Source organism: Cuculus canorus, chromosome 1 (genome assembly GCF_017976375.1).
Source record: "Cuculus canorus isolate bCucCan1 chromosome 1, bCucCan1.pri, whole genome shotgun sequence".
Classification (NCBI taxonomy): domain Eukaryota; kingdom Metazoa; phylum Chordata; class Aves; order Cuculiformes; family Cuculidae; genus Cuculus; species Cuculus canorus.
Window position 1 is genome coordinate 103,970,985 of NC_071401.1, and position 15,971 is coordinate 103,986,955.

The 15,971-nt window shown below is 39.5% G+C and overlaps 1 protein-coding gene across 14 annotated transcripts in view; it reads left to right on the forward strand.

The window, feature by feature from the left end:
• Positions 1-15,971, forward strand: part of NRIP1 (nuclear receptor interacting protein 1) — a 144,443-nt gene that overhangs the window by 100,220 nt on the left and 28,252 nt on the right. The window contains exon 1 of one of the 14 annotated variants that reach the window (XM_054067413.1): positions 12,000-12,076. The exons of the other annotated variants lie outside the window; for them this stretch is intronic. The gene's annotated coding sequence lies outside the window, so the exon portion shown is untranslated. Of the gene's footprint in view, positions 1-11,999; positions 12,077-15,971 lie in introns of those variants that run through there. 14 annotated transcript variants of the gene reach the window in all.

The following is a 15,971-nucleotide window of genomic DNA, read 5'->3' on the forward strand; positions in this document are numbered from 1 at the left end:
GGTGTGAAACCCATTGATTTGGACAACTAGTGCCCAACCTCAGGAGCAGCATTTATTATGGAGGATCCATATGAGAGTGTCTGTTAGTTATGTAGATACCTGCATTAGGGTGGAGCACATATATATCTTAACAGAAACATATGGGAAGTAGACAGTCATGCTGACACAGGACTGGTCATGCTAAGAGACATGCTTCTTAGTGTGTGTGAATTTTGCTCCATGTGATGGCTGTGTGAACAGCATCACTACTGCATGATCATCTACGCTGATTTTTTTGATTGAGGGGAGGAAGCTGCAGGTTCTTATGAAACACAGCAGTGGGAAATCAGTTGTGAGAGTAATTCCTCTAGCTCTTGCCTGCTTCCTTCCCACATCTAATTAGCCATCGGGGAGGACAGCAAGGAGTGGGCAGCTGGCCAGATAAATTGTTACAGTGGATTAGATCTGGCCAGCAAGCTGCAGTTTGGGCATTATGATTTGGATTACAAAAAAAAAAAAAGAATTGTATGAATTTCTGACCCAGCTTACCATCAAAGACGTGTACATTAGATGTTGATGCTTGTTATGTTTAAAGACCAGGCATTTTTTATGTTCTTAAGTAGAAGAATTTTGGAAGATCTTAGAGGTTTCTTTTCTATGGTTATCTATTTACTTCCTTTGCCTAGGCAGGGAGTGATCTTAACTGCTTCTCTTCATTATTATATGCTTCTTGCAAGTGTTCAGTCTTTTCCTTTATTATCCTTTGGAGACTCTTTCACAGAGAAATGAACCTTGATGTCAGGTGGTAGTAAGCATGAATATTCCAGAGTCAAATCAATCCTGGTGTGGATAACCTCATACATAGGAAGAGACTTACGGGAATGAAATTTTCCATGAGGTTCTTCCCACAGGCGTTTCTTGGCTGTTCTTTATATTCTGAAGGTGAACGCAACAGATCAGAGGAGAAGGCCACTTCATGAGCATGGGAGATCCTTTGGGTAATGTTGGGATCCACAATATAGAGCCATCTGTGCAGATGCACTCTGTATACAGTTGTTAGGTTTGTTGGTTGTCTCAGGCTTTTGGGAGGGCGGTACCATAATATTAATTTTAAGCAGATGAATGGGGTCCTTTTATTTTTCCAAGTGGTCAGTACTTTGTTGATAGATGATACTTTGTTTAACGATTGTTAATCCTAACACAAAACATTACAAAGGGTTTTGTGTCAGTTCTTTAATATGACTGATCCATTGACCACTGGAAATAACCTGTATCATGACATCGGATGTTTATCTATACAACTACTTTATGAAAGGTGTAAACTGTATTTAAAGTAGTAACCAAAACATCCCACCTAATTTATCTTTTTGCAAATACTACCCAGTTGTTTTTTTCCTCAATATTGCATGTTCAGCTTATCCATGGTTTCTCAATAGTTATGTACTACAGCAGGAAAGATTAAATAATGCAGTAATGTTGTTTTTCATTATTATGGATGTTATGTACTTGAAAAGCTCAAACCATTTTTATGATGTTTATGAAAGTTTGGAAAGCTGAAAAAAATATTTTCAAGTTGTTTTCTTCTGTGTTTGAGGAAAATAATTGTTCTCACAGCACTCTAATTTAGGAAATCTGTGTTTTCATGCAGATTCATGCCTCTTGAATGTGTTTTATGTCTGTGTTTGATACACAGATGTTAGTTGTCCATAAATGAAAATAATTGAAAAGTCACGAAGGTCTTGTAAATATTTGGAAATCTGTGGGTGCATTTAAAAATATTGTGAAATCTTCATACATCTGATTCTTTAAATCAGTCAGACTGGGAGTGGTGTGGTGATGGTGTACTACTGGCAAAATATTAAGAATTAGAAAAATCTGAATGGACCATTTTAAAATTTGAGGAACTTGGGTTGCATTTTGTGGTGTGTACTAAATACAAACTTAATGTGTCTTCCAAAAAAGCAGAACAACTTTGGTGTGCTCCGTATTTTCTTAAGCCAGTAGTTTGGCAAAGATCTGCTGTAGTTTTTAAAAAAATTGTTATGAGTATGGAGCTGTTGCACATTTGTTTTATTGAGGCAATGTGTTTGTTTTTAGGGTTTATGTCTACTATGAGACAAATGAGAACCTTTGTTTCTAAGAGTCTATCTAATGTTTCTCAGGGAATAGTTCAGGATAATTACAGAAGAACTTTCTTTCCTTACCCTTTTTATTGTTGTTTATAATTTTTTTTAATTATTATTTGAAAACATTACTGGTTCTGATGACTTGGCCCATACCTAAGCTTAAGGCCTTGGCTTTGAGTAGGAACAGGATAAATCTCACTTGCCCCTACTGAAGTTTCTGTTGACTTTAATGTGAGATTTAATTCCACTTCTGAGTTACGTGGTAAGAAACAGTCAAGAGGTCTAAAACTTGGACTTATTAGAAATTAATAAAGATTTTAATTTCTAAGGTTGAAAAGGAAAAAAAGAAGGGAGCCTAATATATGTTGTGAATTTAGGTGTATACAGTAAAGTGAGAATTCCTGTCTTGAATATAAGGCAAAGTACCTGCAATCCTAAATTAGGAGTGTTGTAAACTGTGATAATGACGTACGTAGTAAGAGAATGCTTGTGGTAGATGGGGTTTGACACCCTTGTTAGCTGGAGAAGGGAAGAGAAGAAGTTTGAGTCACTGTAGGACCTATGAATTAGTCTTGTTAAAGATAAAAAAAGCATGTTTGGGATAGAAAATGTAGTTGGCAACTGAGTACCCAAATACAGTCAATAACCAGGAATCACTGCGGACTGCTGTTGGCTTCAGCTAGTTTGTTGGACACATGGCAACAGCATTACAGTGTGATCGTTGCTGGAACTGTACAAGTGTAATTAATTCTTCTGTCGGGCTTATCTCGTTTTCAGCTTCTTACTCTCTTCTCAAAATGGCCTGAGGTACCAGGATAAAGTATCATGTCTAACACAGATGCACACATGTGGAAATGAAGTGCACGTATACAGAACGATGTTTGCCTGCCAGACATTTCCAGTTTTTCACTTTTCATAACTAGCTATATTTTCTGTAATCAGCATGCTGCTTCTTGCTTTGTGAAGATATCCGAGATTTCCAAAGACAATAGAAGAGTATTTAAACAAGAACATTTGAAGGTGAATATTGGTAATGTAATTTCAGTGATGATACAGAGACTGATGTATTTGTTTAAAAAAACAAAACACAATTATTTTTCTTCCCCCTAGGCTTGTGATATTTCTTTCTAAATCAGGTGCTGGCAAAATATTAATAATAGTTAATACAGCACAATCAAAAGTGTAAAGTAAGGTGCTTACTTCCTCCTTCCCCCCAGTCCCACATCCTTAAATATACGGAGGGAGAATCGATACAGAAAACTAAGGAGATTGGTTGGGGTGATAACTGGGGAATCTTCCTTTTCTTTCTTTCACTCTATAAAACAAGATATAATTGAAGCTGTGTCTTTATTTATTTATTTTTATCCTGCAAAGTATGTTGAATGTAGGTAGCTCCTTCCCTTTTAAGTGCAAATGTAGGAAAGACGTTGTCTGGCAAAGCAGGGAAAGGAGCTCAAGGACCTGATTCTACACTGGATTCCTTTAAAGGCTAAGAGTGGGAGGTATAGCTAAGACTGAGGTTGCAGGAGCTGAAAATGATTTTTACATCATGTTTATACCTTCCAGATATGTGTGGCTGCAGAGATTGAAGGCTAAATTAGAGCCTATGGTAATAAAGGTAGCCAAGTGGAATTATTAACAGCCAACTGATTAAGGCAACTTTAAAGGATGTTTTTCACCTTTTAAAGATGTTTCCAGACATCACGTTGCTCTAAAATGCACTTTAAAAAAATTCTCTGCTCCGCAGACGGCCAAAAAGCTGTGCTTGTGAATGTTAAAAATGACCTTGAGCAGAAGAACTCAAAGGTTGTTGGTGGCTTTGTACTGAATAAAATAAACTGGCAGAGCAATGAGAAAAAACTGCATTAAGGTTCAGGGGCCTGATTCAGCAAAACATAATCTTAAACATGGATACAGTCCTTATTATTCTGCAAGTGTTCATGTAATTCTTGATTGGGAGACAAGTTAAATATACTTATGAATATGGTTTATTCTAGTATGTAATATGAAGTGTTGGTAATGTCAACCCCCCAAAGTGAGCAGTGCCTCTATGCAAGTAGTTGGCCTCGCTTTTTTGGGCTGCGCCTGGTGGAGAGGTGTCCCCAGGTTTGGAAGTCACTGTTTTTAGCTAAGTCTGCAGAAGACTGGCGCTGTGAGTATTTCAGAGTTGTTGGCAGACCTAAATTAAATGTCTGGTTTTACTAGCAAGGTGTGGAAGATCTCAGTAGAATAAGGTTATTTCCTTTGTGGCCATATAAACACTAATAATCTATTGAGGCTGCTTTTTCCCTGTAGATACAGAAAGAATCACTGTATTGGATCACTCTAATCTGTGTTATTCAGTACTACTTGCCCTTAACTGTAATTCTTAAACTGTAGTTATAATACTAATTTCTTTTATACTAGTGTGGCTAGTATATTGCATACTATGCTGCTATATTAAGAATACTTGAAATGTAACACACTATTAAGGCTTTTCTGCCTTTGCTTCTTAAACACAGTCACAGAAACTGGATGTAAAGATATGTAGAATTCATAGAGACAATGAAGTAGATGTACTTAATGCGTCATAATAGTATTCATCTTAATATTTCAACTATATTTTCCTTTTTCCTTATAACCATCCTAAAATTTATGTCTGCTAATGTTTTATCTGTTACTTCCATACTTAGTTTGTGTCTGGTGATATATTTCATGAAAGCATACTTATTTTCACTATATTAGCCCTACTAATGTATTAGTGTATTGACACTATAAAGAACAATTCATCAAATCTTGTACGTAGTGGTTACATAAAATAAACACACCTCCCCCTTACCTCATTTGCACTTAAAAATATTGTCATTGGTTTACACTATAGTTATCTCATAAACAGCATAACAGAACGCATAATAGTGAGAATTGTAATTTAGAGCTCTTATCTCTAGAAAATTCTCCTGTGCAATGCTTAGGCGAAGAGCTGCTTTGGATGCTGCCAGGAAGTTATGTCAGCAACGTTGGGTGACAAGGTCTCAGGACAATTTTTCAACTGTTCCTGTTAATGTAGGTACTGATGGGAGTATCTGCGTTTGCTCCCAAGAGAACATTATTGTCAACAGCATTTTGCTTTAGCAGATATGGTTTCATTTAATAATGGGATCCGTGTGGGAAGAGAATATATTATATTAAAGTCTACCATCTCTACCCCTTCTTTTGGTGTGCAGGAGCACACTGCGTACAAAAGAACTGCCTTGTACTTAAAGAACATTAGCATTGGGTAGTTAGAATCAGCAGTTAGAAAATGGTAAAGTTGCACAACCAACCTGTACTTGTATGGGTTTTAAAACACTCATCCAGTCCATTACAGAGCTTGCACAAGGTTGTGTGGGCCACGTCTGTGTGCGGAGCCAAGTGAATAGAGAACAGCCTCCCTCTCTACAGTTGCCATCCATAATAAACTGTAGTGATAAAGGCCATTTTTATCAGATGATTACAAATGAATGACTGCCTAACTCTGCAGATGTTACGGTGTCACTGTGGTGTCACTGTGGTTTTGTTTTCGGTGGGTGGGTGCACAGGTTGCTGCTGTAGCATTTGAGTCATGGCTAGGTGCTGCATAACCACACTCACTGCTTCTGTCTGTCATTCTCAGGACAGCCTGATTTGGAAAGTTTTCAGTGGAGTGTTGTGGCCCTAGAAGAAAGCTGCTAATTTGTATTTTTGGGTTTTGGCTTCTACTTTTGGCAGGGCCACACAATGTGTCCCATACTTGGCAGGAACAACTACTTGCTTGAAAGCTTTCCTTCCCTCTTTAAATCATCCTGCTCAGCTGGAATGTTGCAGCACCAGTTCTTTTTTTTTTTTTTTTTTTTTTTGAGAATTTTCACAACACTTGATGTTTGGGAAAACCCATAATTTTTTTTTCCTTCTTACATGTTGGACAGACTGAAGAAACCCCAGATAGTGCATAGTCAGCTGTGCATGCCCTGAAAATACTTCTTAATATTTTCTGCCAGGCTAAAAAGCAATATGTGAACTACTTATAATTCTCTCTCCTAATCCCTTTACCAGATAACTCTGTGGTAAACTGGAAAGTTTTCTAGGAAACATGATATAGGACCCAGTACTGCAATAACTGTGTAATAGGCTAAGTGACCAAACTACTTAAACCACAGTTGGCTGGCTGTATGGTGCCCTAGCTTTCAAAGACCACAAAAAGGACATTTGTGCAGAAAGATCAATGAACCAGATGCATGGATCTGCTCTGTCTCCATTTGCCAGAGGACATGAGGTGAGGGCAAAGGCATCGCATGGTTGCCTGTCACCTCTAGCCTCCCACTTCCCTGCTGCTGTGGAGCAGAGACAGGTCTGGTCCGTGGAGCAGAGCAAGCCTTCAGATGGCCCTGAGTAATCCCAGGAGTTGTTCTGACATCCAGGCGCTAAGGGAATGCCATGGCCCTCTATCCAAGCATAACACATGCCTTGGAAACATTGGTAGGTCTGTGGAAAAGCTTGTGTATGGTGAGAGTTCCTCCTTTGCTGACACAGAAGGTGCCTTCACCGATGTTACTGAAAACTAACCCTTGAAATCATTAAAGCCTTCTAACAAGGAGGGTGCTTTGTGAGAAGAGCTGTGTTTCTCAGGAGTGATGGAGTGAATCTATTTTAGTGGGAGGTAGAGGGTAGTGCTATAACAGTTGTGATGTAACTGCCAAAGTTGTGTCCTCCTTCAGTAAACTTAAATGTGCTTTGTTCCTGTCTAATAGACCCTAGTACTTAAAAATGACTGTACAAAACCAGACTAAATAAAGCTTTTAGGAACCAGAGAAGAATCACAACACCCTCTGCTGGTATGAGCAGCTCCTTCTTCCTCTTCTCAAGGACTTGCCTGGTGGATATCCTAGAAATAGTAAAAGACAGTTCTGAATTCTGAAGTCTGAAGTATGATGCTGGCTCCTCTTGGTTAAGCTGAGGTTGTTTTAGCTCATCTGTATCCATTTTTCCCTGCTGAAATTTGGTAGTTTAATCTGACCAATTGTACCACCACCAAAACAGATGAGAAGCAGGTGATGTTTTTTTCTCCACTTTCAGATGTGGGAATCCATCTCACTTTCTAACTAAGCGTACCGAAGGTTACTCTTGGTTGGCAGATTTTTTGTTCCTCAAACTGGAATTGGTAGTTCAGTGTGCAATTATGTTTGACGAAAGCGTCCATTCCTTCGATGTGTGGATAGTTGCATTCAAATAACCCTGCCAAATCCATTGGGTAAACTTGTGGTTTCATAGAGTAACCGTGTGTTTCTAGGGCCTCTCCTAGAGGTTATCGCTGCATGCTTGCTGAAGTCTTTATAAAGCCTCTGTATCACTTGTGAGATGATGAGCAGTCAAGAGCTGGCAGGCTGGGCAATTAATTTATTTTATTTTGTTCCCCCACTGCATTACATTCATGCCCTCAAACTCTTGGTAGGCCTGTTGCGTATTAATATTCTCTCCTCTAATTCCTTCATGACTCTGGATGACCGAGAGGGAGATAAAAGGTTAAGATGAGGAGTGGACACTTGTTTAATTTCTTCTCATAAAACATGCCTGATGCCTGCCAGAGCAACTCTCTGCAAGTTCCAGACCCTCCTCCTCCTATCTGCCTGGCCTGAACATACAACATCCCGTGGTAGGTGCCGTGGAAAAATAATCTTTGCAGGGAGTTGTTTATAGAGAGTCTGGGACCATGAGGTGCCCAGCACCCCTTTCTCCTGGCTGCAGCCTGGGAAGCAAGGCTGCTGGGAGCTGGGGTATCACTGTGGTGCGCCCACATGCATCCACAGCTGGAGTTTGGAGGGAGGAGAGGGATGGCTCTGTGGAGAGCCGGCTGGGTGTTCAGTATTAATAACAGCAGCGTTCCTAGTAAATGGTGGCTTACATAATTGCGTTATGAAAGAATGCTGCTGGTTGAACCGCTCCTCTCTGTGGCTGATGACAGTGTACCTTCCGCACGCCTGTGATGTACTGCCTCCTGCATCAGAAGGGTTAAGAGAAGACAACATCCTGTCAGAGACCTTGTTTTTAATTTTGCCTCTCACACTGGCACAGATCCGGCTAAGAGCAGCCCAGATTAGTTCGGAGAAACCTTTGAAGAGATTTAAGATGTCCTTCAGCCAGTTTGAAGGTTTTTGTCTTGCAAATCCAGTACAAGGGCGCCTGCAGGCATCTCGACCCTTGCTGTGCTGCTGATGAAGCTCAAGGTCACAATAACCCGCCCTGTGACATTCAGCAACGCACACACACAAAAATTACCCCGTGAAACTGCTTCAGCATTCAGCCAACCAACAACTTCCTCAGTTCCCCACTAAAGCAAGAAGTGTGTATATATGTAATTTTTTTGTCTTTTTTTTTTTTTTTGTCTTCGTAGATTTTTGCTGCAGGAAATAATCCAGGATTTCTGGTGTGTGTGATGACAAGGTCATTTCTTAATTAGAACACATGTAAAGAACAAAGCTAAATGGCTTCAAAACAGCTTTGTAGTTGATGGAGAGGATTTAAATTATTTAAAGAGATAGTCACCCAAGTATGATGGAAACTGAATTCTAAACACATTAACTCTTTCAGTACTCTACAGTTTCCATATGCTACTCAAAAGAAAATGTCAAACTTGATGAGCTTTATTACAACTGCTGTTAAATGAGCATTTTTACATCTATTTATAGTTAAGGTTGTATTATGCATTTTCTTATCAGTTAGGAAAGCAAGATTTTTGTATTTTTTTTCCTTTACAATGAAATATTCTTTGCCCTCTAGAGAGCAAGAGATAGACATAGGAAATTGCTTCTTGGAGATCAGTGACTTAATTTCTATGACACTTTGTTTTGGTGAATGCATTAGTATAAATACATGTGTGTGAGAGTACGTGTGTGAATTGCAGTGCTAGTATACTGGTATTAGTTCAGAACTGCTGCTGGGAGAAATCTGGACTGCTGTCCTCAGTATGCAACATGGTTGCAAGGCACAAGGATGTAAACAGGGTGGATTTGAGGTGAGGGAATGGAGAATTAAAGGAGAGAACTGACAAGTTGATCAGCAACTTTAGTTTGAAATTACTGTGACCTGGATGGAAAGACTAACTACAGGAGGCATCTTGAAATTTGAATTTTGTTCCTCAGCTTTGTGTGTCTTTGACTCAAAGTGCCTTTTGGTACAGCTGTCTTAAGCATGGTTTGGGGTGGTTGTATGTTAATTATCCATATTTTTAATCATATCTCCCTATTGGTTTGGGTTTTTTTCCGTTGTTCTGTTGACTTCTTGTTCTATAGATGCCTTGGGGCTAGTAAGGTGACCACCCTTCTGTGGTTACCTTAGGAGCCTGAAGCCTGTAGCATGGCTCCCTCTGCTGCAGGGGCTGACCTGAGCCCTGCCACACTGCAGGGAAAGTTGGGTTTACTGTGGTCTGCAGGACCTGCCTTTTGGTACCAGCACGTAGTAAGTTTTCAGGTTGCCTGCTGAAAAAAATAGTGAGGGTGAAAAAGTACTTGGAAATTGTTCACCAAGGGTTAAAAACAGCAAAAAAAGAGCATTAAATAGAAACTTTGCTGGCAAACTTAGGGCTATAGGCATGTTCAGAGATGCCGCTGCATGATGCATCTGAGAACTGGAATGTGGAGAAGTTAAGTCTTCCGTCTGTCATGGAAAGAGTAGCTCTTAATTCAGATTTAAGTGTTTCAAGTGTAAAAGACGTAAAACTTACTGAGAGTTTATCACTTGTGGTTTTGGGTTTGGGATTTGTTGTGTGGTTTTTTTTTTTTTTTTTCCTGGGGTAAATCTGGTTCAGCTGGAACATGAGGCACAGCAAATGTCAAATGTCGGGCTGAAATGGAATATGCTTACTAGAGAGAGCTTGTGCTGGCTCTGAGAACCTCCTTGTGAGAAAGGAGGAAACTGCATTTGCCAGGATAGAGAGGGAAGATCAGACGCTACAACTCCTTTCCTCCTTTTTTTTCTTTTCCCTGCCCTCTCTGGCTTGGACAAGGCTTATGAGAAGAAAACAGCAGAGGAGAACAGGCTCTACACAAGAAAGATGAATAGGACAAAACTGATGTGCTCTGTGAAATCTGTGCATTCCTGCCCTTGCCTGGGGTGTGCCATGCCCTTAATATTATGGGAGACCTAAGCTCACCTGCTAGTAATTTCTAATTTACTGTCCTAATTCATCGATTTGTTATCACTAATTGTACTTCATTTACTTCTGTGTAGTTTCCAGTACCTAAAGGGTTGAAAGGTTGCTGTAATTGGCACCCGCAGCTGCTCTTTCTTTTGACAGGGGATAATTTTGCAGCCTATGCTTTGTGTGACAGCTGCCTAATTGGGCATTCTCCCCTTGTAGCAAGCCTGCCTCCTCCAGCCTCCCTGCTGACAAATGGTGCTGGATTATAGATGAGGACACGCTGACCCGTTCGACCTTGCTGAGACAGCGGGGAGGGGCCTCCTGCTACTTGAGGGAAGCTTTGGGTCATTTAAAGGACAAGGTCATGAGCCAGGTGGGGAAATGACATGATATCACATGACAATAGCCTGATGACACGGTCAGTATGTCAAGGACAAACTCATCAGTATTGATTAACGCTGCTTTTTCCTGGTGTCTCTGCAAAGGCACTGATATTTCAAAAATATTTTGCTAATTTATTCTAGGTTAAGTGCCAAACAAGATTTTTGGGGTTATTTTGGGGGGTATTCCTGCAATGTTTTCTTCTCAGTACTGATCACATGCAAAAGCAGTGTGGTTAAAACCCTGACAATTATAAGTTACAGGGTTCATCTTGATGGTTTTGATAAAATGTACATCTGCTTGTACAGTAAAGAAAACGCTATGAGGAATGCAAGACAGGGCAGAACTCAAGGAGGGGGAGAAATTCTCATATTTCACTTTTCACTCCTTCCTGAAATGCACATGTATAGAATTTTATGAAAACGCGTGTATTCATATATGCCCACTGGAATGTGGGAGTAGTCTTTGAATAAAGAGAAAAGTTAAATATAATTTGAATATTTAAAGAAAAAGTCTTGATAAGCTCAAGGGCGATACAGTTAGGATAATACCTTGCCTATTTTAAGAACTAATACAGTATCCAGCTATGCCAAGTAATACAAACCCGCTAAGTGGGTATTTGAAAATGTTGTGAATGCAAGTGACAATATTTTGAGAGCATCTTCATGTTGCATTTCTATGCTAATAAACTTCAAGGTAAATGAACAGCTTGTTTGACGTTTGCTACGTTAGGCAATAATAAAATGCTTTATTCTGGAGTAATTAGACTTGATAGATTGATTGTATTAAGAGATAAAGATAAATATAATCAAAAAGAAAACTCAGAGGGAGTTATTGTTAGTTTTTGAACTTTAATGTTATCATTGTGCTTTAGCTGATGCCAAAGGATGTGTCTTGCCACGTGTGTGTGCGCAAACACATGAACATGCATACAGACATGCACAGCATGCACAGAGTTTCAGAAACAGCCTGTGAAGCCGAGAGAGGAGTGTTCACCTAGCAGCATGGTTCCCGTTTCTGTGAGATCTGATTTGTTGGAAGCTGTTGTGTCTGAACCTTGTCAGTTCACCAGGATGTAATTTTACTCCCCTGAGGTAAAAAGCCGTCAGTGGTAAAGTGTGATAAATTAGTTCACTCAAGTAGATGCGCGTGCGTGTGTATGTGTTTAATTCTGACCTTGCTGTGCATGTGTTCAGCTGCTCTCAGTGCCCGAGTCAAGCCTGGTGGAGGTTTAATCCTGTGCCCTTGTACACGTATACTTGATTAGTAGTTGTGGTTATCTCAGCAGAAGACATTCTGCCCTCCTCCTTGTATTGGTCGGGACCCGGGCATTGGGGAGTCAAGTCGAAGGAGAAGGAAAAGAGATTTTACATTAGTATTCTATGAAAGCGTTACTGTCTGCAGAACAAATTGATTGCTACAGTGTACCTGTGCTTGGCACCACTGCTGTGAAAGAAAGGTATGGTTGTAATCTGTTTTATTGTATTACATATTGTGACACTCCAGGAATGTTTAACATTCAGCTCTTCTATGGCACATGTTAGAAGTAAAGAAAAATATGTGAATGAATGAATGAATGAAAAGTATGTGAGGCTGTTGTATCGGCAGCTTTGTTTACTACGATGAACTAAGTAGCCCCTGCTAATGAGACAAATTTATTGTACATGCCAATGGCAATGTAAGGAGATGGATAACTGAATTAACTGTATTATATTCAGTTACTCACATCTGTGCCAGTAGTTTCTGTGTACCTATACGGATAAAATTCTAATTAACACTTTAAGAGTGTTTTGGTTTAGATTTTAGTAAGATAATACATGTGAAATATACTTGAATATGCATGTCTTTGTCTCTTTAAATGAAAATGTGGGTTTCTCCCCCCCCCCCCCCCCCCCTCATTTTTAAAAATTGCTGCACTGGTTGTATGGGGCAGAGTGAGGAGGTATATCAAGGGACATAAAAATATTGGATGTGCTGCTGTGATAAACGGAACAAGAACAAAGCTGAGGAAAAGTCTTACAGGATTTGAGCCTTCATCTCTCCCTCCCTTCCCCCCCCACCCAATAATTTGTAAAAATGTGCCTGTATTTTAATGAGAGAAAACTAGTGCTCTACATTTTCTTAACTCAGTTGCAGACTTCACACAGTTGGTGCTCTGGTTTTCTGAATGCTCAGCTGATGTCAGTTGTGTGTTTGATAGGAAGTATGAGGTGCTCCATTAATAAAGTTCAAGCTGTTTCAGAGTGCTGTGCGTAGTGCCTTATGCTTGGCATCGCTGAAGTTGTGTTGGTGATTATTTGGATGTTTGCTTGTGGTCACTCTGAAGCATCTGAAGTATCTGCTCTTGTCATGCAGACATTCCCAGCTAATTAAGTTTGGGACAGGTGGCAGACACATCCTGGGCATTTAAATCTGCATGTAAAACTAATCTAATAACTTGATGAGAAAATGAAAATCCATCTTTCCTGGTGTGTTATCACCATGCACAAGCCACAGAGGCATTTGCAAAATCCTCTATCTACTCTTTGTCCTGGCAGGTGACAAGTAAATGAGTTGCTCTAAGGAAATGAGGGACTTGGAAGATGTTATATGCTGAGGAGCAGTCACACACTATAATAGTTACTTCTGTCATATGGCCTTGTCGACTTAAGATTAACACTTTATAGATGCGCAGTATATTTAGACAAGTAAACGCTTGAGCTTACGTTTTACACCTTGCAAAGAGTGTGAATGTAGCCTTATGCATGCAAGTTGTTGATCTTGGAAATCCTTTGACAGTTAAGAAGATTTTGAAGAACCTTGGATAGAGAGGCTCTGTGATGTGATTATACTCAAATAATGATGACTTTAATTACAACTAATTAGCCAAAACTTATTTATTCAAAGCAAATATTTTGTCAGTGTGCTATTCTCCCCCCTGTTTTTGTTGGTTTTTCTTTTTTGAAACATAAACACATACTGTAATGATAATAAAAGTCAGAGAAAGCAGTTGCACAATTTGCATAGCAGCCCTGACTATATTCAAGGTTTTGGAAGTTAATTGTATTAATACTGCAGAAGTAGTTAGATCTTATCTTAAATTCTATATTGACCTTTTGTGAATTTTAACTGCTTAGTGGCAGGTGGTTGAGTTCTGAAGAAGTTGTGAGATAAATACAGGGTAATACTCCATTTTAGTGCAATTAACTTCTGTTCATAAACAAGATGACCTATGACTTTAAATGATTGGAGAAAAATAAAATGACATGCGATTAAAATGTTTTCAAGGACTTGGATTTCCTAGTCAAGATTGCTGTGACTGCTTTGAGACTTCTTATAAATTCTTTCTTGAGTAGAGCCAGTTCTGGGAGTCATGGGAGTTTTGTTTTGTTTCAAGATCTGTGTTCCTTCTGTGCACCCCTCAAGTTTTTGATATCTAAATTTTCAGTAATGCCATGGAATATATCAGCTTTTTTTTTTTTTACATGGGAAGTAGAAAGGATATTTGCATTATTAAAACTTTGACTGCTAACTTTACTGAGTGAGCATGCCTGATATACTAAAATCTTGATGAGAGTTGTGAAATACAACTCTTCCTGGTGTGTACTGGTATATTGGAGGGGGGAAAAAACCCAACCAAACAAAACCTCAAAGAAAATTCATCAGACTTAGAAACCAGTCTTCCTTTACGTTGGAGGCATGCACTTGATTCCAGCATTGTTTAACTGCGTAACACTACCTTTTCTCTGAAGATAATCAAGGTTTAAGCAAGAGTTGGCGCTTGAGCACTGGCATCAAGTTGGGCAGATTTTTATAGGCAAATTACAGTTCAGGTACATTTTGAAAGGTAGCTGCACCCTGCTTGAGATTGCGAAATGCCTGTTCCCCATCTCCACCCCCTTTCCTTCTGTTACCAGGCTTTACCATTATAAAGAAAAGAGGAAGTTGAGGTGTTGCATAACTTCTGTAAGTCAATAGATTTTTTTTGTGCAGATACTGAAGGCAGCCTTAACTCAACCCATGCTATGTAGCTACCAGGTTCCTGCTCATGCTAAAGGCATTTTGTAATTAATGGCCTTGTGTACTGAACTGAGACTGCTACAAAACCTCTGGAGGGAATTATTTTGTCTATTGTGTTGGTTAACTTTCCCTGAAAATTAAAAATACTGCCGATACTCCTATAGGGTAATGAGGGTGGCTTTTACAAGGCCTGATAAAAGCAACTCTGTATTTTTCCTAACCACTGGACAAAGCATCTGCAGTGGCAGAATTTGATTGAATGATTGAGATGGAGGTGTTAATAAAAATGTGATCAGTCTTGCCTAAGGTGGCGAGTGTGGTAAGCTAAGAATATGTGAAGCTGCACCTACAAGTGTTTGTGTGTTTTGAATGTGGTGGTGTTGTAAAAATGTAGAAAGGATTGGGACCTGGTTTTGGTACTAGCACAGTCGCCCAATTGCAATAGTGGTAAATGGTCTAGAGTAGGCAAGATGAATAATCTTTGTCTGATCTATTGTCTTGAGGTCATTTGAAAAACCTTTTTTCCTTTGTTTGGATCTTTGCTTCTGCAACATCAACTGTAGATGGCACTGACAATTAGCAGAAGAGTTGGGATCCTTTTCCCTTCTCCCAAACTTACATGTTTGGGAGCCACTTGATCTAGTTTCTCTTAGTCTGACAAAGACTGCATGTGGCAGGTATTTGCAAGTTCTACAAATAAAAAAGTATAGCAAGTATTATTGAGTTAGTATTATTTGGTTAGTTTAGAAACCTACAGCTTCTGAAACTAGAATTGGAGTTTTGTGACAACTCATCAGTAAAAACACTCATATTAAGGGTTGAATATTCTTCCTGTGCTTTTTTGCTCTGTTTACATGGGGAAGCAGACTCAGTTCTGCAGACTTAATTCTAGTTACTGGTGTAGCTTGCAGAGGGTGCTCAGTCAGGCTTGGTGTAATTCAGGGTTCCAGCGCCAGGGCACCACGGAGCAGTTCAGCACATGCAAAATAAGCCACTTGTTCTGTGTTCACTGCAGCTTCAATCCCCTTTCCTCCATAGCTCTGCTTCTAGCATGGACAGTTGGAGTTTTGTTTATACGGTGCTGTACATATGGAAGAATGCACACCCTGTTTTCTAGTCCATCCTAGCAGTCCAATGCTGTGAATGTATTGCAGCTGAGATAGGCTGGTAAAGAACAGATTTTGACAGCTTTCTAAAGCAAGGAAGTAAAAATGGACCTGTTTGGGAAGGAAGTGCTTAGATATATGTGTACATATTGATAGACACTTTGCTATGAAAGGTCTTTTCTTCAACTTAAAAAGAACTTCATTGTTCTTGGCTAGGAAAGAGACTGAAAGTGGGCAGTGGATCAGAAG